Source organism: Triturus cristatus, chromosome 2_2 (genome assembly GCF_964204655.1).
Source record: "Triturus cristatus chromosome 2_2, aTriCri1.1, whole genome shotgun sequence".
NCBI classification, from domain to species: Eukaryota; Metazoa; Chordata; class Amphibia; order Caudata; family Salamandridae; genus Triturus; species Triturus cristatus.
The window spans coordinates 1,076,617,844-1,076,641,556 of NC_140582.1; the positions used below are offsets into that span (position 1 = coordinate 1,076,617,844).

General features: G+C 49.3%; 1 protein-coding gene across 2 annotated transcripts in view; it reads left to right on the plus strand.

The window, feature by feature from the left end:
- The first annotated feature begins 8,024 nt into the window (after window positions 1-8,024).
- CTBP1 (C-terminal binding protein 1) overlaps window positions 8,025-23,713 on the plus strand; it is a 2,306,313-nt gene continuing 2,290,624 nt past the window's right edge. For both annotated transcript variants that reach the window (XM_085642592.1, XM_085642594.1), the window contains exon 1: window positions 8,025-8,290. The gene's annotated coding sequence lies outside the window, so the exon portion shown is untranslated. The remainder of the gene's footprint in view (window positions 8,291-23,713) is intronic.

Here is a 23,713-nt window from a genome sequence, read left to right on the forward strand (position 1 = left end):
CATGTGACACCCAAATAATAAACAGTTAAAACAGATTCTCCGTATACATGGGTTTCTCAGAGCTAGGAAAAACAGACGTTTCAAAACATAACTGTGCAACAGTTGCAAGTGCAAACAAGGGGGAGTTTGTTAAGGTGCTCAAATTATTCGTATAATTTAAAGCAACAGCATAAAATTAACTGCATCTCTACCAATAGCCCTGTCTTTTCATAAGGGCGTAAGGAATTTAAACGTTTACCAGAGTATTTCACATATGAGATATTCTCTCATAATAATAACTGGAAGACTCAGTGTAAATTATTTTAGCATGAGCAATCAAGGAATAAGCATTTTAAACTCCAGATGTCAGTTCTGCCCAAGTGGGCCAGCAATTTTTTAAAGCAAATTCATCAATAAAAAGTGCACCGAAAGTAAATATTTGAATCGAAACAGTGATAGCAAATCACGCCCCAGTGGGCAAACACATCAATATTATCTTGTATACGGTGCTACAAAAAGTTTCAAAAGAATATATGTGCTGGAATAGTCAAAAGACCGTGACTTCCTCACTCTGTAAATTTCTTCTCTTCCTCATTCGTATCCCCACTCTATGCACTTAACAAGAATCAATCAGGTCGTATCCCACTCTCTGTTTGAACCACATTAGAGACCTGTGAAACATAATCAAAATAAGGTGTGATTATTAAGAGAAATATTTTTTTGTTGTTTACATTTGCTAAATTTCAAGTAAAAAGGAATGAGCGTTAAAAACAATTAAAAACAATTAATCGTCTGGTCTATCAACAGTGGAGTTCTATGTTGATCAGAATTGCAATACAGAACATGAATCTAATGACTAACCCAAATGAACTGATAACCCTTCATCCCCATTATGCCCTGCTGGTTGCATTGTATGATATTTTATAATCATTCTGGACTCAAGTCGTCTCAGTTCTTGAATTCTATCACCCCCTCTCTCTCTCACAGGGATATTGTCAAGAACACAGAAGGACAGTTTAGAATTATTCTGATTATGGCAGGCTGTGAAATGTCTAGCAATAGGATATTGCTTGTCGTTGTTTTTGATAGCCCTCAGATGTTCCAGTACACGTTTTTTTGCCTTGTGTATAGTACTCCCTATATAGTATTTGTCACAGGGACATCTGAGGGCATAAACGACATACTCGGTATTGCATGTGTAATGTCTCAAGATTTTAAAGGGTTTCATTTGGTGCGACAGTCTGATTTCTTTACAGTTAGTGCTGTATTTACAGGCTTTACACTTCCCACAAGTGTAAAACCCCTGTATTGTGCTTGTTTTTACATTAGTAGTCATCGAAGTTCTACAAACACTATCTTTCAGGGACTTGGATTTGCGATGTGTGATTTGAGGATACTCTTCTATACATTTGACTAGATCTTTGTCAAGTTTCAAGATTTCCCAGTATTTTTTAAGTGCAGTTTTGACCTCAAAAGATCTAGTGTGGAAAGTCGTAATGAATCGTACATTGGTGGTCTGTTCATTGGTTTGTGTTTTCTGTTCAGGTTTCTCAGCTGGAATGCGGTCGCATGCTGGATCGTTTTAAGGCCAGGGGATACCCCAATTGGGTGTTACGCAGGGCCAAAGATAGGGCTGATGGCATTAGCAGAGCTTCCACCATTGACGATAAGCTCCCTAGTACCAATGAGGAAGAGGGGAATGAAACTAGGCTCATCACGACATATAACTCTGATTCCAATAAGATACACCATATATTGGCGAAAAATTGGGATATCTTAAAATGTGACAACATCATTGGTACCCGCATCCCCACCAGACCCAGTATCACTTGCAGGAAAGGTAAAAACATTAGGGATCTTCTTGTACGGAGTGATGTCACCATCTATCCTAGCAGACAAGAACATGGTCTTCAGGGCTTTTTTCCATGCGGCCATTGCAAGGCCTGCAAAAACAGTGTCTTTTGCAAGAATACCCACAACAATGGGGTCAGCAAGGAGATCACTCAATTTTTAACCTGCAGTTCCACGTTTGTCATCTATGCTATTGAATGCCCGTGTAAGTTGTGGTATATTGGCAGTACCACTCTTATGGCCAAGAAACGCATTCTCGAACATTACCGAGCAATCATGCACAAAGATGACAAATACCCCGTTGCTCGCCACTTCAGAGACTTACATATTTCGAATCCTGCCCTTCTCAAATTTCTCATCTTGGAACAAATTTGCCACAGTCCCAGGGGTGGGTATTGCACTCTGAAGTTGAGACAAAAAGAATCGAAATATATTGTTAATTTCCAAATGAAACATCCTGGGTTGCTCAACCAGGATGAAGAATTGGCAGTCCATCTTAGAGATTAATACTTGATGGCCCATGTATCCCCCTTTTCTCCACATGCTGTAGCTCAGTCTCTTTATTACTTACTGCTTTCTCTTGACCTCTGCTCGTTTCCTGTTGCTTATGTGCACGGAAGAAAGAGAACATTATTCTGCATTTGTTTTGTATAACATGCAATGTACTACCTGTGTTCCATGTTTTTAATCCTTTTCTTTCCTTTACTATTCTTTTTTCAGGAGGAAAGGAAGGGGCCCAGTCACCGGCACGCACACTTCACGGGCAACCTACCCTTTTCCCCTTTTACATCACTTGCACCGGGCGCCTGACGGGTACAGTATATCACCTCACATGGACTTTTAGTGACTATTTTGCTATGTGGCCTCTTTGTCGTGCAAGGAGTCTGGACACTTGTCCCTTTGACCCCTATACATTTATTCTTTCCTTTACAGATGGAGATTTTGGCCGTTTGGCGGTTGTTTTCTGTCTATTTTAGATACACTGTGTGACATCTGCCGATGCCCATCATTTTAGATTGCTTGCAGTGTCGTAACCATTCACTGCTTGGCTTGACTAGATTCCTAACATTCTTGCACTTGAGCATAATATGTTTTTTGCACTTGCTTTGGAATTCTAGCGTTATATTCTACTGTTCGATGCCTGTGTACCACTACAGTCAGCCGACCTGATTATACCTGCCTTATCAATCTCAGGGCTTGCAATTGTTCCTATTATTGCAGACTACTTTCCTACATTTTGCACATGATTTTGACATTCTTTGGCATGGATTTTATTTCACATATTATGTTATGAAGTACTGATAACTTTGATGTGTATTCGTTATCTATTTGTTTTCACCATTCCAAAATGTCTGACAAATTTACACATACAGTCTAGTCCTTTGTTGATGTTTCGTAAAAACTTTATCAGTTACCCGGTTTTGCACTGCACATCTTGTACGTGACCAAGGCTCCGCAGGGAGCTGAAACGCGTCGTAATAAACACCTCTTGCTTATTTGATTGCTGAGTTCTGCATTACTGAGAGCGCATTGACTGGCGTTTCATATTTGGGATATATACATATATATATTCACTTAAAAAACCATAGGTTTCACACATGTTATAGTTAGCTGGGCATTTCCCTCGTAAAAAACCAATGAAATTCCCCCGTTATAGTTAGTGCAGGCAACTATAACTCACGCGACCGCAATCCTCTGCTGATGACGTCAGATATTACATCACTGTATTTAGACACTTATTTACCCATGTCTTCTTCCATTCATCTTTAGCTATACATATATTACATTTTTTTTTTTTTCAGAAAGATACATATGTCATCAGTGATGTAATATCTGACGTCATCAGCAGAGGATTGCGGTCGCGTGAGTTATAGTTGCCTGCACTAACTATAACGGGGGAATTTCATTGGTTTTTTACGAGGGAAATGCCCAGCTAACTATAACATGTGTGAAACCTATGGTTTTTTAAGTGAATTTGCAAGGTTTTTTAAATGCTAATTCCTAACTATAACGTGTGTGAAACCTATGTTTTTGTCAGTGAATTTGTACGGTTTTTTAAATGCTAAGTTATGTATTTATTAATATCTTTTTTTAAACAAAACTTTTTCACGGCGCGCACTTGGCGATTTTTCGAAAAAAAAATAAATTGTTTTTTGGCCCTTGGGGGTCCTTCTGGGACCCCCTGACCACGGCTAGGGGGTCAGGAACTGTCCACCCTGCCCCCTTTTCACGTTCTCCACATTTGTTTTTCACCCCCTCAGAGTGCGAGAGACAAAATGGCGGCCGACACTTCCTGGTTTCGACCGATTCGAATGTTTACTAAGATCTAACAACCAATCAGAATTGCGCTCGCGCACGGCAAGGTGCGCGCACCCAGCGCGCACGCTGCGCGCTTACAAATATATATATTGATTTAAATGCTATTTTCTCTGGAAATACTGAACAGATTTACACCAAACCTGCAAAAGGCACTTCATGGACCTTATGGCTACCTCTCTGCCAAATTTCACGTAATTCTGTTCAGCCGTTCGGGCTGTAGCTGCGACTAAAGTCCCTATGGAAAAATCCATGGGGAAAACGTGTTTTGGGACCCCCCCTTTTTCTCGGCCCCCGCTTGACGAATCACCCCGAGACTTTCAGGGTAGGAGCGGAGCGGAGCGCCCCATTAGTTTTGAAAATTTCGCGAGGATTCGTCAATCGGCGCCAAAGTTATTCAAAATAGAATTTTGAGATTTCCTATGGAAACTCGGTCCTAACTATAACTATCTACTGGCGACCGCCAGTAGATAATATATATATATATATATATATATATATATATATATATATATATATATATATATATATATATATATATATATATGTGGGGCGTGGTAGTGATACCCTGCCCCCCGTAGGCCTTCTGGGGCCAAAATAAATAATTAAAAAGCTGCAGTCCCTCAGGACTTCCCCTGTATCACTGCAGCCTTCTCATTTTTTTGGGTGGGGTGTAATTGGGGCCTCCATCCCTAACTCACTTAGGGCCCTGGAGACCACATCTCCAAGGCCCAATGTATGTTTAAGGGGATGGGGCAAGTGAACCCCCTCCCCGATCCATTTATGGTCCCTGTGGACCCCATTCCCCTGGGCCAAGTGTAATTACGATAAGAGGGGGGCATGCAGCCAGAGGGGGGGTTGCATGCAGCCATTTTCCCTGGGCCTCTACTAAGCCCCGGGGGAAGGTGTCTACTAGGCCCCTGGGACCTCTTCCCCCGGGGCCAAATAATTACCAAAAGAGGAAGGGGGATGCTCCGTGTACAGCTAATTACCCGTATTACGTCACTCATGATATCTTCTATGACATCCCTGATAATATCACTGTAACATCTGAAATGACATCATTGATGACAAGGCTGTGCATGGAGAAGCGCGAGTTATAGTTACATAAGGTCACAAGTTATATTTACTTGTGATAACTATAACTGGTAAGTTTCAGCATCTTCCACCTAACTATAAAGCTACTTTAAGCTTTGTTTTTTTCAGTGAAATGTGTGTCGTGCGTGCATGTGTGTATGTGTGTGTAAGTACTCTACTCACTCTTGTGGTATGAAATCTGAGCTATGCTGGCCTTTACGGGAATTATCACTTCCACCTCATTGGCTGAAGTATAAGTTGCTTAAAATGAGGTGGATGTGCTACGGAACAAACACTGTTGTTGCGGCCTATGACCATTTTAATACTGTTTACTAATATTTAAAGTTACCGGGGATTCCCAGCCTGATGAGAGGGAATGATTCAAACATGTGAATCAATGGCGATCCCAGTCTCTGTTGGTTCTCCAAGCAGAAAGTTGGTAAAAAGTTTCAAAGTCCCACTTCCTGCAGTTTGGGGACAGAGGAGTACACTCTAACACCAGCCAAGGGTCCAGGAGCTGGGGACACCACTTGGGGGTTAGGACACACTCCAACAGCAGCCAGCAGCAGAATCTGGGGCAAGTATAGTTGGTATTGGTGAGCTGGAAAGTTTCAGGGAAATGGGGCACTGGAAGCTTGTTGTGCACCAGTAGCTCAAACCCGAGGTCAGCCACCTGACCATAGAAATCACATCTGGGGTCCTGGGTTGAAGCCATCTAGGTCCAGTTTTCCATCATGTTCTTCAGATAGCAGGGCAGTCCTTCTTCTGATTCCGTTCAGGTCCAGCAGTGTTCTGAGGAGAGTTGTGTGGGGTCCACTTTTATGCCACTGGGTGAAGGTCATCATGACTTTTTATAACCTCTGTGGTTTGATTTAAATTTATGTAAATATGTTTCACTTTACAGAGAGTTCATGTGGGTTTCTAGAACATTCTAATAGTAAATCGGCTTTCACCTGCCAGGCAATGTATCAAGTGAGAGCACAGGGAATAGCCTTGGTAGACCGTAGAATATCCAACATGATCCCTTCATCTCGTCAGCAGCCGTTAGGGTCTTCTTCCAATATTGTGATTGACTAGGAACTGTCATTATTACACAAGGCTAATGAGCCTAATTTGTATTTTTAAAAAATGCATTGGGTTCCATCAGTACCACTAGGTTCAGTAAAATTATTGACTGTTGTTTTAATTAAATCGCTTTTAGGTGTGATGTAGTCTGTAGAAAGAGAAATATCAAAAGGAGTCATTAGTGCAGTGATACTCAAAGTATGAAACAGGGGCCACATGCTGCCCTCCTGACCTTTACATGGGGTCCCTTGGGAAGCAGCAGCACTGGGCTGCTGTTTACGCTACTCAGCACTAACACAAAAACAAATGTTCAATATACAGCAAGCACTTATTTCAAGATTAATTGCAGTTAGGGAAAGGAAGTAACTAGGCCCTTAACTTTAGGATCACCTTCATTTTTAAAGACAGCAAATGTGTGAAAATACGATAGTCTGTTCGAAATTTGAGTTCCACCTCTATGTGATAATGAAGAAAAAGGAGGGAAATTGAAATAAAACAATTACCCAGTGTCACACAATTTGGTCAAGTTGAGAAGCTGGGATTTATGTCAGGTTTTCTGGTTTCACATTGCACGATTGAGTTCGGCCATTAGATATACATGCTTTTCTGACCCTACACCCACTTTACACGCCCCCCTGACATCAGTGCAGCCCTCGGTCACACCAAACACCAAACTTTGCGGCCCCCGGTAAAATATTTGTGAGTACCCATGCATTAGTGTATAGGAATTTACTCGAGAAGCAGCCCCTGTGAGCTCACTACCTAACCTACCTGTGTATGTGTTGGATATCTAATGCGCAAGCCCAGTTGGATGGCCACCGCTTGGGTCCAGGAAGCTTATGGCCTCTGTCCTTTAAGCTGGTAATCGGTCGCCAGAATTGAGGAAGCCATAACTAAATGTGCTTCCTTAATGGAACAGATGGCCGAGGCTCTGTCATCTGTCAGAAGAAACAGCGTGCATTCTTACTTTAACTCAAGCATGTCCAAGGTTTAACCTTTAGGCACTGCTGCTTTCAAGAGGAGGCAGCTTGTACTATCAGCACGACGACTCATTCCTCTTTGTGGGTTGATACTATAGAGTTCAAATATTGACTGGTGTTGGCCTATCCGAATTCGACTTGCAGTAGTGTGTGCGCTAGGAGCCTGGGTGATTTTTGGGACCTGTGCCTGGACCTGGACTGTTCCCATGAGGCACAGGGTCAGACTGATTTGCATATGGCCATGTCTGAACTGGGGTGGCAGAGTGGGCTAAAGAACGGTGATGGATTAAACCCAGATCAGTTGACTGGGGGTGAGTGCTTGCAATGTTCAACACTCCGTCCATCATTTCCTTTGGTTTTTGCTTTGAAAGAGAAACAAACGCAAACCCTGTCACGTTCTAGTTAACAGAACTAGAGTCAAAAATGTGTGTAGTGTGTTTTAATTAGCGTGGGCCTCTCTATTGCCCATTCCTTTTGTGTAAAACATTAACCTAGTTTATGTGGGAGACCCCTTATGTTTTAACCATTGCCGACTGTATTTGTAATCGCTGGCTGTCCAGATACTTGTTTAATCGTCTCGTTCCGTTGAGGGCGATTGAATGAGTATTTACTCGGGGTGACACTGAGTGAGTGTAAGGCACAGCAGCCTGGATAATGCAAGCCGCTTGCTCACACACTCCGCTATCCGCACAGGCTTGCAGCAGGTCCAGGTTGTCCGTAAAAGCCCTGATGTGTGTGTCTCGGAGAACTGAAGATACATTTCCTGTGCGGCGTGCGCGGCGCGTCTTGTCCTGTGTTTCCCTTCCTCCGGCACAACATATATATATTTACACGCATATTTATTTAACTTTCCGAAAAGTTTGGTAGAATTGGGATCGGCGGGCGTCCGGGGAGCCCCCAGGAGTCATCGAGGCGCTGAGGGAAGCATGGACCTGCTAATCTCGGGCTGATCCTGTCAGTGAGAGGAGAGCCGAGGGGAGCGAGGGAGAGGGAACTCCGGCTGGGGCAGCAGCGCCTCCGAGGTTTGTCGCTTCTTTTCCTACCTAAGCAGCGGCTGGGCAGGGGGTGGGCGCGGGCGGCCTCGGGCGCTGCTCCCGGGTCTGTGTGGAGGGTGGCCGAGGGCGGGTTGCAGCGGCGTGCGTGCACGCCGAGGCTGCCGGAGCAGCGGGAGCCCCTGCCGGTTCTCCGATGCAAATGACCGCTTTTCTTGTAACAAAAGCCTCGCTGCTCGCTCCGGAAGGGTGATCTGACAGCGCGAGAGCCCCAGGCCACTTTCGCCATGTTTTTGTTTTATTCGTGATCGCATGGCGGCGGATGTGGCACTGTGGTGCTTCGATTTTGCTGGATTTCGGGGGTGGGCGTGGGGACAGGGTGACATTTGTTGTTTTAGGAGTTAGCAACCAAACGTGTTGAAGAATGTTTACACGGAGCCGAGCCGCTGCAGATGTGCAGACTTTACTCAACGTGAGCGCTGGCTTCGTTAGAAAGGCACGGCTGCTCACTGAGCGCTGCGTGTCATTCTTGCAGCATGTTATGTTCTGATGATTGCAAACTAATTTTTGTGTACGCATGGTAGAAGGGGCCGTGCTGTAGGGAAAGGGGGGTGCTATTTGAAAGCCTAGAGTTTCTATATCATAGCTACGGGGGCGGGGTGGTTAGGATGAGGGCTTGGGTGTTACCACTAACTGCCAATCTACAGTTATCGACTGATACTCTTTCCGTGCTTCACATAAAATAAATGTATTTGTTATTGTTGAAAGTGAAACGTCAGTGCAGCTGGACGAAGCGCTGTGCAAACAAACATAGAAGCCGGCGGCGGCAGGAATAAATGCAATTAGTGCTGTCAAGAAGATGCCCTTTCAGCGTGGCGTGGACACTGTGCGTGGGGGTGAGAGCGGGGGTTGTGGAGGTGGGCAGAGCTGCACCTTGACAATCCCCCCTGCGTGACGCCGACGACTGCCCAGGAATGAGATGCATGGACGAGCCTACTGACAACAACCTGTTTTCCGCAGCTCTCGCCGACACTACGTATCCACGCATATTATCTTTCAATCTGAAGGAGGCGGCGGGCGGGCTGGACCCCGAGGCAGAGGGCGTGCCGCCAGCGGCACGTCTTGTTTCTGTCATGTGCACGCCCTGCGTGTCCAACATGGCTTATAGCCTGTCTCCAGGCATGCCATAAACCATGCCCGCTCCCAATATGACGGCAGATAATGTCCGCGTCCGTCAGCTCCGACCTTCGCTTTTTCTTCTGTCGCTTGCTTTCTAGCATTACCCATAGTACCTTATTCGTTCAGCCGCATATTTTTGGTGCTGGCTGACTGTATTTTATTGACCTTACGATCATAGTTTACACACACATTCCAATATTGCATTGAGTACTACAAATTAAAGAATATCAAATTGAAGGAAGGAAAGCAAGTTATTTATAAGTATAAGTGTTTTGAAAAATGTAGTCTATTTTTAAATTACCGGATGCACTCTCAAAGTTAATTCTTATCTTGAATGAAAAAGCTTTATTCGGTAAGGCAGTTACAGACCATAAAAGCATTTACATAACTAAAAACAATTACAATTATACATTAGACATCGGTTTAAAATACATTTTAAAAAGTATTAGAAGAATTAATTATTACAAGAAATGATTTTGTTTTTTGCCTACTGGGTAAGAAAATGTGCAAATTAGCAATGAGATATTCATGTGCCTTTCGTGACCATTAATCAGTAGATGGAATTAGATAGGTGTTAAAAATTAAAAAAAGACGGAACGAAAGCAAATCCCCCCAACCCCCGGTAGCAGATTTAAGATGCATAGGGAGGTAATCCCAATTCAACGTAGGGTAGGTTTTAATTAATTCATGAGGACCGTCTTTTTAATTGTTTAGAGGGGGAACAAATTACCATTTAGAGGTTTGTTCTGTGTCGCACACAGAATTTTAAGAACTTCGTCATGTTTTTTGCCAATAGTTCTGTTTCTAACATTTGGAGAACCATAAGGCTGGTCGACATTGCATTAGGCCCAGCTGTTTCAATAAAGGGATCAGATATGACTTTCTTGGTTCAGTATAAAATTTGCAAAACATGATTACGTGCAGAGTCGATTGGGCAGAAAGATCGTCACAGGGACATAGGGTCAGTTGGGGTGCCCAATCGTTTATCGTTGGAAAGGTGATTAGCCGATGGAACATATTAAGTCTCAATCTTGTCAGTAGGAATTTCTCAAAATTACTTAGACTTGAATTCAAATAGGGCTCCATTTGGTCTGTGGTCTGAATGGGAAGAAAGAGCTGTACAGAGTTTTTACTTAGTTCAAGGACCAGACGCAGGTCTGCTAGATGGCTTAAGCACATGTCTCGTAATTTCTTTCTCGGAATTACATTTAATTTATAGGGATTAGTGAAAAAATGGTCGAGTCCCAAATCAGATAAAAAGTTTTTAACATAAGATAACCAGGTGATTTGGGACCCGTGATCCAGATTCATGCAATCAGTGATGAGTGCCTGCGTAAATTTTAATTCCGGTGTGGACCAGACGTGATGCAATAAGAGAATTGGCTGCATTTGTATCACGTCTGTAATGTATGGGAGGCCCAGTTCGCTGTGGATGTTAAAAATTGAAGTGGACGACGGGACTGCCAGCAAAAATTTCAAAAAAGTGTTCTCTACCTTTTGGATTGTATCGACTCGTACGTTGCCCCAAATCCCTGCCCCATAAATTGCCGTACTAAGGCATTTTGAGTTATAAATGTCAAGCATTTCTTTGGAGGCTCTCTTGCCCAATCTCCGGGCAAACACTGTCAAGGCCGTTGTTGCTTTAAGAAATTGTAGTTTTCTATTTTCTATTGAGCTTTTCCAAGTGCCTTTGTTGTCTATTACAACTCCCAGGTAAGGGTAGGTGGTAGTATGTTCTATTCTTATGTCGTTTAGGTAGATGCTTTTTGTTTTTCGAGATTGGTTACCTGATGTCATTATAAAGGTTTTTTTGACATTAATATTTAAGTCCAAAAGGTTCATGAAGTTTTTGTATCTGTCCAGGGCCCGTTGTAGCTCCAGGGGGGTGCGGGCTACTATAACTGCGTCGTCCGCATAGAGGAGAGCGGGGATCGGGCGCGATTGAACATATGGTTGGTCCTGGCTACCCTTTAACAAGGCTGCTTCTAAGCCGTTTGTATACAGATTGAAAAGGAAGGGAGCCAGGACACAACCCTGCCTGACTCCCCGCTCAACTCCAAATGATGACGTTAGCTGCCCCCCTAAGCCGTATCTTACTCTTGTGGTCGTATTCGAGTAAATTTCCCTGATATAATTAACCAGGTTAGTGTCGATTCCCATTTGTGTCATTATACTCCACAGCTTGTTGTGGGCTACGCAGTCGAAGGCTGCGGATAGATCTACGTATGCCATACAGAGGCTGCCACCCTTTGCATGGATATACTTACCTCTCAGAAGTGTGAGGTTAAGGACCTGTTCAATGGTGCCTCTTCCTTCCCTGAAGCCAAATTGAAGATCAGATAAAATATTGTTTGCCTCTGCCCAGTTTTGTAGGCGTGCCAAAAGGATTCTTCCTACTGCTTTTCCTAAAGAGTCCAAAAGGGATATGGGTCGGTAGCACGCAGGGCTATTCCTAGTACCCTTTTTAAAAATGGGGACTAGGATCGAGTCTGACCAGGAAATTGGTAATCCTACCTTTCCCATTGCCTCTAGAACGTTGAGTAGCAGGGGGGCCCAAAGATCGATATTCGATTTATAAAGGTCCATAGGGACGCCGTCGGGTCCCGGGGCCTTTCCTGATCTACTTACGTTCAGGGCCATCTTCACCTCAGCGAGGTTGAAGTCCATGTCTGGTGGAATAATTCGATCCGTTGGAGGAATGTGGATCTGTCGACTTAACCCTTCTGGGATAGAATTTTTTTTTGAGAAATGGGTGACCCACTGTTGTTCAGTGATGGTTGTTTCGAGTGTGCCACATTCTTTTGGGCCTGCGAGAAAGGACGAATTAACAATCTCCCAAAAGGTGACCGAATCTTTGTTGTGACAGCTATCGTGTAAGGCAGTCCAATGTGCCTCTTTTAGTTATTTTTTCCTAGATGTGATTGTTTTGTTATATATTTTCCTGGCTTGTAATACCTCTGTAACGTTTCTTGGGGATTTTTTTAGTTTTTTTTTAAGTGATTTATAAGCTGTAGTGCAGGCTGAATTAAACCACCGAAACTTAGGTTTATCCTTTGGGATTTTCTGCCCTTTGGGCAGCACTGTCAAGGCGTTCTTTACTTCAGAAATTATCTTCTCGTAGTTGGCTACGATCTCAGTGGGAGATGACGTCTCCGTTAGACATACTGCAAAGGCTGGACGTGCCACTTTAAATATGGTTTCTAAAATAACGGTGGAATCGATATGAGACCATTTGAGTGCGTAGCCGTTTAGACGGGGCATTGAGATGTTATCTTCGTGATATAGTATTTGTGCCTTTTTATGTGGAGCGGTGGTTTGAATGGTGATGGACAATGGAAAATGATCACTGAATACACAATCATGAGTAGTGACTGCAGTAATCAGATCTGAGGGAATGTTTCCTGCCAGGATAAAATCAATGCAAGAAGATAATCCTCTACCGTTAAAGGTTGGGGCAAAGACAACTGGAGGCTCGATAAGTTCATTTGCGAAGGCTAATTGAAGGAGGGTCATAGTCTCATTCAAAAAAGACCCCTTTTTAGAGTGCGAAAAATGTGTGGTGTTATTATTTAGATGGTCTATGTGACCACATATACCATTATGTCTACTCTTACATAGTGTAAGGTTGAAGTCACCTTCCCAGATTATTATTGGTTCTCTCCCTTTGGTATGGATAGTTTGTTTTTGTAGAAAGTGTCGAATTTCTTTCGTAACCTCCATGAATCTAGGGTCTGTCAGGTTGTTGTAAATATTAACTATCAGGATTGGTGACATTCTACTTACGGTTACTCGTAATATCTGATAATATATCTCGTTTTTGAGAGCATGAGCTTCCAAAGTTGGAATTAAATTTGAGACGTATGTGGCTAATCCGCCGTTTGCTCTGCCTGATGTTGAGGCTAGGGCTGGACTGAAAAAGGTTTTGTAACCATTTATATGAATAGGGGTGGTTGCCCATGTCTCCTGGAAGGAGACGATTTCATTTTCTTTAATGAAGTTTATCCACCCTTCGTTATGGATCTTTGATCGAAGGCCCGATATATTCCAGAAAGTTATGTTTAAATCTGAATTCTTCGGGGAAGTTTTATTAAGACTGGTGGGGATCCTTTGAGCGTTTAATATGGCTACTGAGGGGTCCACGGGTGGGCTGATGTCATCCTCCTTGCGTGATCTATCTGTCAAAGGGGTTATGTTTTCAGGCACGCTAATGGGTTTAGAAATAAGGGAAAGCCCTGTTTGATCTGGAAGCGCCGGGAGGCAGAAAATAGAAGGTGCCGTATTCTTGCCATGACCGTAATTGGACTCAGGGTGTTCGTTTAATGTGGAAGGAGTCTGGGTAACGTTCGGGGGAACGGGATTATCTGGGGGTGTTGGTTGTCAGTTCACCTCCTCTAGTGTAGCAAGTTGTTCAAATCTGTTTTGTGAGAAGATGCACCCATTCCTTCTGTGGTCATTTGTTTGCTCAGTGAGGTAGAAAAAATCAAGTGACACCAAGTTAATGTTTGTGTTTTCGTGTATTGTTCCCCAATTAATCCTGAGGAGGGAACACACTAGACCTGGTGATTTGAAATTTATAACTATGCAATCTCCAGAACACTTTTTCTGGGAGTCCCCGATCCAACCCACTCTTCTGACCATCAAAATCTGATTTATATGATTTAGGTGAAAATAAGTGTATTTGGTAAGCCAGTCCGTAACATTGTTTCTAAGTGAAACCCATGTTTCGGTTGAGTCTTTATTTAAGGGCGGGACGCCTATTAAGACTAGGACATATGGGCGAGCAGCCGGCGGTAAGTTTAGGCGCTCTTTGTTTACAGTTGGAGAGGTTTTAGGAGCGGGCGTTTTATTTTGTTTGGAACTTTCGGGAGCTCTTGAAGGTTGTTCCACTGTTACATTTGATCTAATCTCCCCCTTGGTACCCTGGTTATTTACCGGTATAGCTGAAGGGGGGGGATAAGGGTGTTTGCGGTGGGGTTGTTAAAATGTTCTGTTGCAGAAGATGAAGAGTCTACCTCATGAGAGGTGGATTGACTAATTACGGCCTGTGTTCTAAGCGAGTTTGGTCGTGTTATGCCCTCAAGTAACATTTTCCTTAATTGGGCGTATTTGTCTTCGAAGACAGCAGAGAGTATGGAGATCATTTCGCCCAATTTCTCCTCTATGCCTTGGTTTATTGCTATTTGGATTGCCTTTTCACTATGCTTAGCTGTCATCTCTATCATTGCACCAAGGGTATCTAGTTGGACGGAGGAAATTTGGTTATTTTCCTCTGTCTGTGTGCCTATGTCACAGGAGACTGGATGGATTGAGGTCTTCCCCGCTTTGAGGGGGCGACCTTTTGTGTGTGCCCCCCTTCCAGCAATCGGTTTTGTTTTGGTTTTCCCTCGAGTTAGGGGTCCTTTCGATTGTGGGGGGGTGGGTTTTGGCAATGCTCCTGTGCACCCCGGAGATTTTAAAAGGGGGAAGGCCAAGGAGTCAGAGGTAGGTATCAGAGTAGGTGATTTGATCGATGGCGATGGGTTTGAAACATCAGAAATTCTAATTACTCCGGTGGTTGGATCTATCGAGAGCCTCCTTTCAGTAGATTGTATTTCCTGTTCATTTAAGGATTCTGCTCTTAATAAATAGGCGTCTAAAGTGCCCACAGCGCTTTTGCGTTTTTCCATGTTTGGAGCAGAGATTAAAATAGAAACAAGTTGCACAGTGTTAGACGGCGACCTCAGAGGAGCCCGGAAAGCGGTCCTGACTTCCCTGAGTCCCACCCGTGTAGTATTGTAGCCGGGCACTGGCGAGAGATTCCCCAGGGGGGAGGAATCTCGCAACTAGGATCGTACTTCTGGCACCACACGACACAGAGAGACCACACTGGGTATTCTCAGAAACAAGCTTTATCAAATAGGTATCACTGCAAATATGTACAAGGTGAGCACGGGCTCAAGAGTCTCGGAAAGGTAGGGGGTAGCGGGACTGTCTCTGGTAACGGTTCCAAGCAGGGTCGTATCCGGCGCACAGCTCACAATCCTCGAGCTGGGGGATACGTGGTCGGAGTCGGGGTCCGGCGGGACCGTGAGAGTCTGGGGGAGCCGCGAGTCACTCAGCGGGCGCAGGTACAGGTTCGGAGGTCTTTACGATCTTCAAGGAGCCGCGAGTCACTCAGCAGGGCTCAGGTACAAGTTCGGAGGTCTTATGATCTTCAGGGAGCCGCGAGTCACTCAGCAGGGCTCAGGTACAAATTCGGAGGTCTTACGATCTTCAGGGAGCCGCGAGTCACTCAGCAGGGCTCAGGTACAAGTTCGGAGGTCTTACGATCTTCAGGGAGCCGCGAGTCACTCAGCAGGGCTCAGGTGGGTTCAAGTTCCAGGAGCCGCGACCACGTCAGCAGGCTCTCGTTGTTCCAGCGTCGAATCTGCCGGACAGTCTCAGAGCACCCCTTGTTATAGGTCGACCCCGCTTTGATGTCCGGAGTCTGCGCAGGCAGGGGTCTTGTCACCTGGGGGCCGCTTGTCGGGGTTTCCTGCTATTGTCTTTTGATCCTTTCAGGGCCGGGTCGGGAGGAGTCCCAGACACCCAGCAGGCACGGAGCCAGCCCGCAGGGAGGCCGGAGGGCCGATCGAAACCCATCGTCCCAGGGGAGTTCAGAGGTGCGATAGAAACTGCTCCTCCCTCTCTCATCCCCTGGAAGCGTGATGTCCTCCAGCCGGAGTGGCGCCTCGAGGCCCGGGTCGCGCTGGAGCCGGGCGGCCATCTTGTTGCAGGGAGTGGGCACGCGGGCCCGGGGTGGCCGAAAGGAGAGAGGCCATGGACGGGGATGTCCGGGGTTGGTGCGGGTGTCCTGGTGGGAAAGGTCGGCTGGGCCGCGTGCTTGGGCTGCAGGCACCAGGTTTCGGTGGTGCGGGGGCACGGAGGGCCATTCTACGAGGCCGGGTCCAACACGCGTCCCCCCCAGCTGAAAGCCGGAGAGAACTGCCCATCACCTTGGGGGGTTCTCTTCGCTGAGGCGGAAGAACCGGGAGAGGCCGTCAGCGTTGGCGTGGTCCGTACCAGGGCGGTGTTCTACGGTGAAGTCCATTCCCTGGAGGGAGATTGACCACCGCAGTAGCTTGGGGTTTTCTCCTCGCATCTGCATGAGCCATCGCAAGGGCCGATGGTCAGTTTGGACCCTGAAATGAGTGCCGAACAGGTAGGGTCGTAGTTTTTTGAGTGCCCAGACCACGGCAAAGGCTTCGCGCTCTATGGTGCTCCACTTCTGTTCTCGGGGTAGCAGCCGCCGACTGAGGAAGGCGACGGGCTGGTCTAGGCCTTGATCATTCACTTGGGACAGGACGGCCCCAATGCCATGCTCGGAGGCATCGGTCTGGACTATGAACTCCTTGGTGTAGTCGGGAGCCTGGAGGACGGGGGCAGTGCACATGGCCTTTTTTAGAGCATCGAAAGCTTCCTGGCAGGCAGCCGTCCATTGCACCTTCTTTGGCTGTTTTTTAGACGTGAGTTCAGTGAGAGGGCCGACCAGGCTGCCATACCCCCGAATGAATCGGCGGTAGTAGCCCGTGAGTCCCAGAAAGGCTCGGACTTCCGTTTGGGTGATGGGTGGGTCCCAGGCCAGGATGGCGTCGATCTTTGGCTGTAGAGGGGCGACCTGGCCACTCCCGACTTGGTGCCCCAGGTAGACTACGGATCCTTGCCCGATCTGGCACTTGCTGGCTTTTACGGTGAGGCCTGCCTGGCGCAGGGCGGTTAGCACTCTCCGGAGGTGCTGGAGGTGCTCACTCCACTCTGAACTGAAGACAGCGATGTCGTCCAGATAGGCCGCGCTGAACTGTTCTAGCCTGGCCAGGACCCTATTTACCAGTCTCTGGAAAGTGGCCGGGGCATTTTTCATCCCGAAGGGCATCACGCGGAAGCGGTAGTGCCCATCGGGGGTGGAGAAAGCAGACCTCTCCTTGGCCCCTTCGGTGAGCGCAATCTGCCAGTAGCCGCAGGTGAGGTCGAAAGTGCTGAGGAACCGGGCGGCCCCTAGTCGGTCAATGAGCTCGTCGGCTCGTGGAATGGGGTGGGCATCGGCTCGGGTAACGTCATTGAGCCCCCGGTAATCCACGCAGAACCGGAGCTCGGGGGCGACACCGGGGGCTGCTGCCTTCGGAACCAGGACCACGGGGCTGGCCCAGGGACTGTCAGAGGGCTCGATCACCCCCAGGGTCAACATCTTCGAGACTTCAGCTTGAATGCAGGACCGGACCCGGTCAGGAACCCGGTAGGCTCGGTGTCTCACCGGCGGGCTGTCCCCGGTGTCCACATCGTGAACACACCAGTTGGTGACCCGGGGGGTCAGGGAGAAGAGGTCGGAAAATTGTCTGAGGAGCTGGCGGCAGTCCGCTTGTTGCTGGGCAGTGAGGGCTGGGGAGAGGTTCACTCCCTCCACGGAGCCATCCTGCTCCTTGACACACAGGAGGTCCGGGAGGGGATCCGACTCATCTTCGGCCCCGTCATCGGTGGCCAGCAGGAGGCTCAGTTCTGTCCGCACGAAGTGAGGCTTGAGGCGGTTCACGTGCAGGACCCGGAGGGGATCCCGAGGCGACTGGACGTCCACCAAGTAGGTGACTTGACTCTTCCTCTCAACCACTTTGTAGGGCCCAGTCCATCGGTCCTGGAGAGCGCCAGGCTTCACGGGGGCCATGACCCATACCTGCTGGCCCGGCTGGAACTTGACCAGAGTAGCATTCTGGTCGTACCAGCGCTTCATTTCTTCTTGACTCGCCTCCAGGTTGGCCTCGGCCAGTTCTCGGAACCTCCTGGTCTGGTTCCGGAGGGCCAGGACATATCGGAACACATCTCGGGGGGTGGTCTGGGGTGCTGCCTCCCACCCTTCCTTAACCAAACTGAGGGGACCTCGGACGGGGTGCCCATAGAGTAATTCAAACGGGCTGAACCCTAAGGACTTCTGGGGGACCTCCCGGTAAGCGAACAAGAGGCAGGGGAGCAGGACGTCCCACTTACGCCGGAGGGGCTCTTCTAGGCCAGCGATCATCCCTTTCAAAGTCCTATTAAACCTCTCTACTAGGCCGTTCCCTTGGGGATGGTACGGGGTGGTGAACTTATAGGACACTTTCAAAGTGGGGGCGACGTCTCACCCCGACCGGACGCACAGCGTACACAAAGCATGACTTTGATGCCATAGTATCCATTTTCCACATTTTATTCAAATTTCTTCCAACTTAAACCTTGTAATCCTTGGTACATCTTGTCACATGAGAGACATCTTATGTTTTATAGTCCTTAAGGACTATAAAACATAAGATGTCTCTCATGTGACAAGATGATGGAAAATGGATACTATGGCATCAAAGTCATGCTTTGTGTACGCTGTGCGTCCGGTCGGGGTGAGACGTCGCCCCCACTTTGAAAGATACTATTACCCACGTGGAATAGGGCAAACCACGTTTTTCCGGGCTAGCACGCAATCGAATCAAAAATGGAATAAAACTTCAAAGAAAAAAGATGATAAAAAGGAGTGCATGAAGTCAAACCCCTCTGTTTTGAACTTATAGGACACCCCACATTGTTGCCACAGGGACGTCATATACCTTGATATAAAATTAGTGCCGCGATCGCTCACGACCTCGCGGGGGAAACCCACCCTGGAAAAGATCCCCATCAGGGCCCGGCCCACCACGGGGGCCGTAATGGTGCGCAGGGGAATAGCCTCTGGATAGCGGGTGGCGTGGTCTACTAGGACCAAGATGAAACGGTGACCTTGGGAGGTGGGGGGGTCCAGTGGCCCCACGATGTCGATTCCGACTCGTTCGAAGGGGGTACTGACGACCGGGAAGGGTTGGAGGGGAGCCTTGCGCTTCCCCCCACTCTTCCCACTGGCTTGGCACGTGGGGCAGGACTTGCAGTGTGCCTCTACCGCTGCTTTCATCTTAGGCCAATAAAAATGGGTCACGAGACGGCTGTAGGTCTTGTCCTGACCCAGGTGACCGGCGAGGGGGACATCGTGGGCTAAGCCCAGGAGGAAATCCCGGAAGCGGAGGGGTACCACCAGTACCCGTCCGGATCCCAGCTCCACTGATTTCTGCTCACTATACAGGATGTTATTCTCCCAATAGATTCGGTGCGTTCCGGTCTGGTCACCTGCGGCTTGGCCCTCGGCCTGGCGCCGCAGCCCGACCAGGGAAGGACAGGTGGCTTGCTCCCGGCAAAATGCTTCCCGGGTGGGCCCGCCCTCGTGGCGCCAATGGGCCAACTCGGGTAGATCCCCCAACTCGGGGACCGGGGCGGGGTCGGATGGTGCGGGTTCGTCGCTGGCGACGGACCCTTCCGATGGGGGAACGGGAGGACCCTCGGCGGGGACGGTACGGGCTTCTTCGACCGGGGTGCCCTCGACTTCTCTCCGGGGAGTGAGTCGGGCTGTCATAGATCGGGTGGTGGCACACACCCACTCGGGGAGTCCCATCATTCCTAGGTGGGTTTTGCGCTCTACGTGCTTCCAGGGAGAACTCTCCAGGTCGTTCCCTAAGAGGCAGTCGACCGGCTGGGAGGTTCTTACGGCCACCTTGAGTTTACCTATCACCCCTCCCCACTCAAATGGCACCAGGGCTACCTGACACATACTTTCCCTATTGTCTGCAGATATTACGTGGCAAAAGACATTGGGGAGGATCTGCTCCTCGGGAACTAGGTGCCTGAGGACACCGGTGATACTGGCCCCGGTGTCCCGCAGGGCCTCTACCTGGTGGCCATTGATCTTGACGAGCTGCCCATATTTCTGTGTGTTGGACGGTAGGAGGCTACCAGGGATCATTTCCCTATCTCCCAGGGATACTAGGGCCATAGCGGCGGGTTCCCACTCCTCGGCTTCCTCAACCTCCTCCCCCAGGGCTACGTTGGCTATCTGTCTCGCAGGGGTGACTTGGGTGGCCATGGGGCACTCTGGGTCATTGGCGTAGTGCCCGGGTTTCTGGCAACGAAAACATGTGACGGTCACCCGGTGTCCTCGTCTCCCAGGGGGCCCTGTTACTGGTGGGGGGGGCGCCGGGAAAGGTGGAGGTGGTGTCTTCGGGGGGCTAGGCTGGGACTCTCTCGGCCCTCCCTGGTTCCCTCCCCCTCTCTGGCGGGGTGGTCCCTGACTGGTTCGGGGGTACTCTCCTACCATGCCCCGGGAGACCCGGGTGTTGGTCCAGCGGTCGGCCTCCACAGCCAGCTTCCGGGGATCTGTGAGCTTGCTATCCAGCAGATGTTGACGTAGCTCTACGAAGCAGTTCGCAGCCAGATGTTCCCATAACATGAGATCAGTGAGTTCGGCAAGGGTGGTGACCTTGCTGCCCTTGACCCACCGATCGAAGGCCCGACTAAAAAAGTTTACATACTCCACCCAGGTGGTGCCCGGGATCTTCCTGCAGTCCCTGAACCGTTGGCGGTACATTTCTGGGGTGAGGCCGTATCTTGTGAGGAGAGCCTCTTTCATGTGGCTGTAGGAGGTCTGCAGGGAGAGGGGTAGGTTGAGCAGGGTGTCCCTTCCTTCGCTCAGAAACCGCCCCCACAACCCCGCCCCCCAGTCCTTCTGTGGAATCCGATGGGAGGTCATGGCGACCTCGTAGGCCCGAAACCATTGCTGAATGTCATCGTTTTTATAATATTCTTTGACCACATCCTTGGGGATGTGGACCTTCTGTTCCGCTGGGGGGGCCGTCTCTCGGTTCCCCGAGGGCCTCCCGTCCTCATTTCGGGCCTTGAGCTCGAGTTCTTTTAAGCTGCGTTCGTGCTCTAGTTGGAGCTTTCTTCCTTCGTGCTCCCGTTGGAGCTTCTTTTCTTCCAGTTCGCCTTGTACGCGCATTTGCTCTACCGCTAGCTTTTTCTCCGCTAACTTCAATTCGCCCTCGATTTTGAGTTTGGCTAACTCGAGTTCATGACTGCGGCTTCTCTCTCTGTCCGCGAGTTCTCCCGGGGATAGGCCCCCGTCTGCTACAATGCCTCGCACCTGATTGTCGCTGCTTTCACTTGGAGGGGGTTCGGCTTCGTCGGGGCGCTCCCCCGTGCCTTCCGGGCGGGATGCCCCGGTCTCCACCCAAGTTTTCAGTGCTTTCTGCAAGTCTTCCTTAGTGTTGAGGCCAGTGGTAGCGATTTTAAGTTCTTTGCAAAATAGTTTTAGCTCTTTGTGTGTGTATTCTTCCAGATGCTCCACCTGGAACACTCTGTTGGCGTTGGTTTCTGCGGAGCTCATGGCGCTTCCTTCTGCCATCTTTGTTGGTCGTGCATCCGTTGTTCACTGTACGATCTCTAGGTGATGGGCCCGAATCCCGTCGCTTGCCACCAATGTTAGACGGCGACCTCAGAGGAGCCCGGAAAGGGGTCCTGACTTCCCTGAGTCCCACCCGTGTAGTATTGTAGCCGGGCACTGGCGAGAGATTCCCCAGGGGGGAGGAATCTCGCAACTAGGATCGTACTTCTGGCACCACACGACACAGAGAGACCACACTGGGTATTCTCAGAAACAAGCTTTATCAAATAGGTATCACTGCAAATATGTACAAGGTGAGCACGGGCTCAAGAGTCTCGGAAAGGTAGGGGGTAGCGGGACTGTCTCTGGTAACGGTTCCAAGCAGGGTCGTATCCGGCGCACAGCTCACAATCCTCGAGCTGGGGGATACGTGGTCGGAGTCGGGGTCCGGCGTGACCGTGAGAGTCTGGGGGAGCCGCGAGTCACTCAGCGGGCGCAGGTACAGGTTCGGAGGTCTTTACGATCTTCAAGGAGCCGCGAGTCACTCAGCAGGGCTCAGGTACAAGTTCGGAGGTCTTACGATCTTCAGGGAGCCGCGAGTCACTCAGCAGGGCTCAGGTACAAGTTCGGAGGTCTTACGATCTTCAGGGAGCCGCGAGTCACTCAGCAGGGCTCAGGTACAAGTTCGGAGGTCTTACGATCTTCAGGGAGCCGCGAGTCACTCAGCAGGGCTCAGGTGGGTTCAAGTTCCAGGAGCCGCGACCACGTCAGCAGGCTCTCGTTGTTCCAGCGTCGAATCTGCCGGACAGTCTCAGAGCACCCCTTGTTATAGGTCGACCCCGCTTTGATGTCCGGAGTCTGCGCAGGCAGGGGTCTTGTCACCTGGGGGCCGCTTGTCGGGGTTTCCTGCTATTGTCTTTTGATCCTTTCAGGGCCGGGTCGGGAGGAGTCCCAGACACCCAGCAGGCACGGAGCCAGCCCGCAGGGAGGCCGGAGGGCCGATCGAAACCCATCGTCCCAGGGGAGTTCAGAGGTGCGATAGAAACTGCTCCTCCCTCTCTCATCCCCTGGAAGCGTGATGTCCTCCAGCCGGAGTGGCGCCTCGAGGCCCGGGTCGCGCTGGAGCCGGGCGGCCATCTTGTTGCAGGGAGTGGGCACGCGGGCCCGGGGTGGCCGAAGGGAGAGAGGCCATGGACGGGGATGTCCGGGGTTGGTGCGGGTGTCCTGGTGGGAAAGGTCGGCTGGGCCGCGTGCTTGGGCTGCAGGCACCAGGTTTCGGCGGTGCGGGGGCACGGAGGGCCATTCTACGAGGCCGGGTCCAACACACAGACTACACAGTCCGACGCAGTTATATTAACTAATAAGTGTCTTTACAAAAGAATGGTCACAGCCAGTCCACTTGAAGCGGAGAAGTTGCGGAAATCTTAGTCCCTGGAATATAACGTACCTCTTTCTTGCTGGTTCTAATCGTGGGTGGAAAGGGGGGTGGCCCTGCCCTGCCTCTGTCTGCCCCTGACGGCCACGGACGGCCCGCCCTTTGCCCGGGCTTCGCTCGGCACCGCCCGCACGCGTCCTGCGACGCGGAGGTAGTCTCTGCCTTTTAAGCGCCTCCGGGCGCGCTGGTGGGCGGAAGTGCTCCGATGCTGCTGGGTGTGCTGGGAGCTGTAGTCTCCCCCGACTGCGGCCGGTGGTGTCCTTCGGCGGCAGGGGAGACTAACAGCATTGCCGCCCCGTTGTCGTGAGTCTGAGAGCAGGTCGGTGCAAGGTTCTCCGTGTGTCAGCGTTTGCAAGTTCCCCCCGCTCCACCGAGGGAGTCTCTGCCTCTTAAGCGCATCCGGGCGCGCTGGTGGGCGGAAGTGCTCCGATGCTGCTGGGTGTGCTGGGAGCTGTAGTCTCCCCCGACTGCGGCAGGTGGTGTCCTTCGGCGGCAGGGGAGACTAACAGCGTTGCCGCCCCGTTGTCGTGAGTCTGAGAGCAGGTCAGTGCAAGGTTCTCCGTGTGTCAGCGTTTGCAAGTTCCCCCCGCTCCACCGAGGGAGTCTCTGCCTTTTAAGCGCC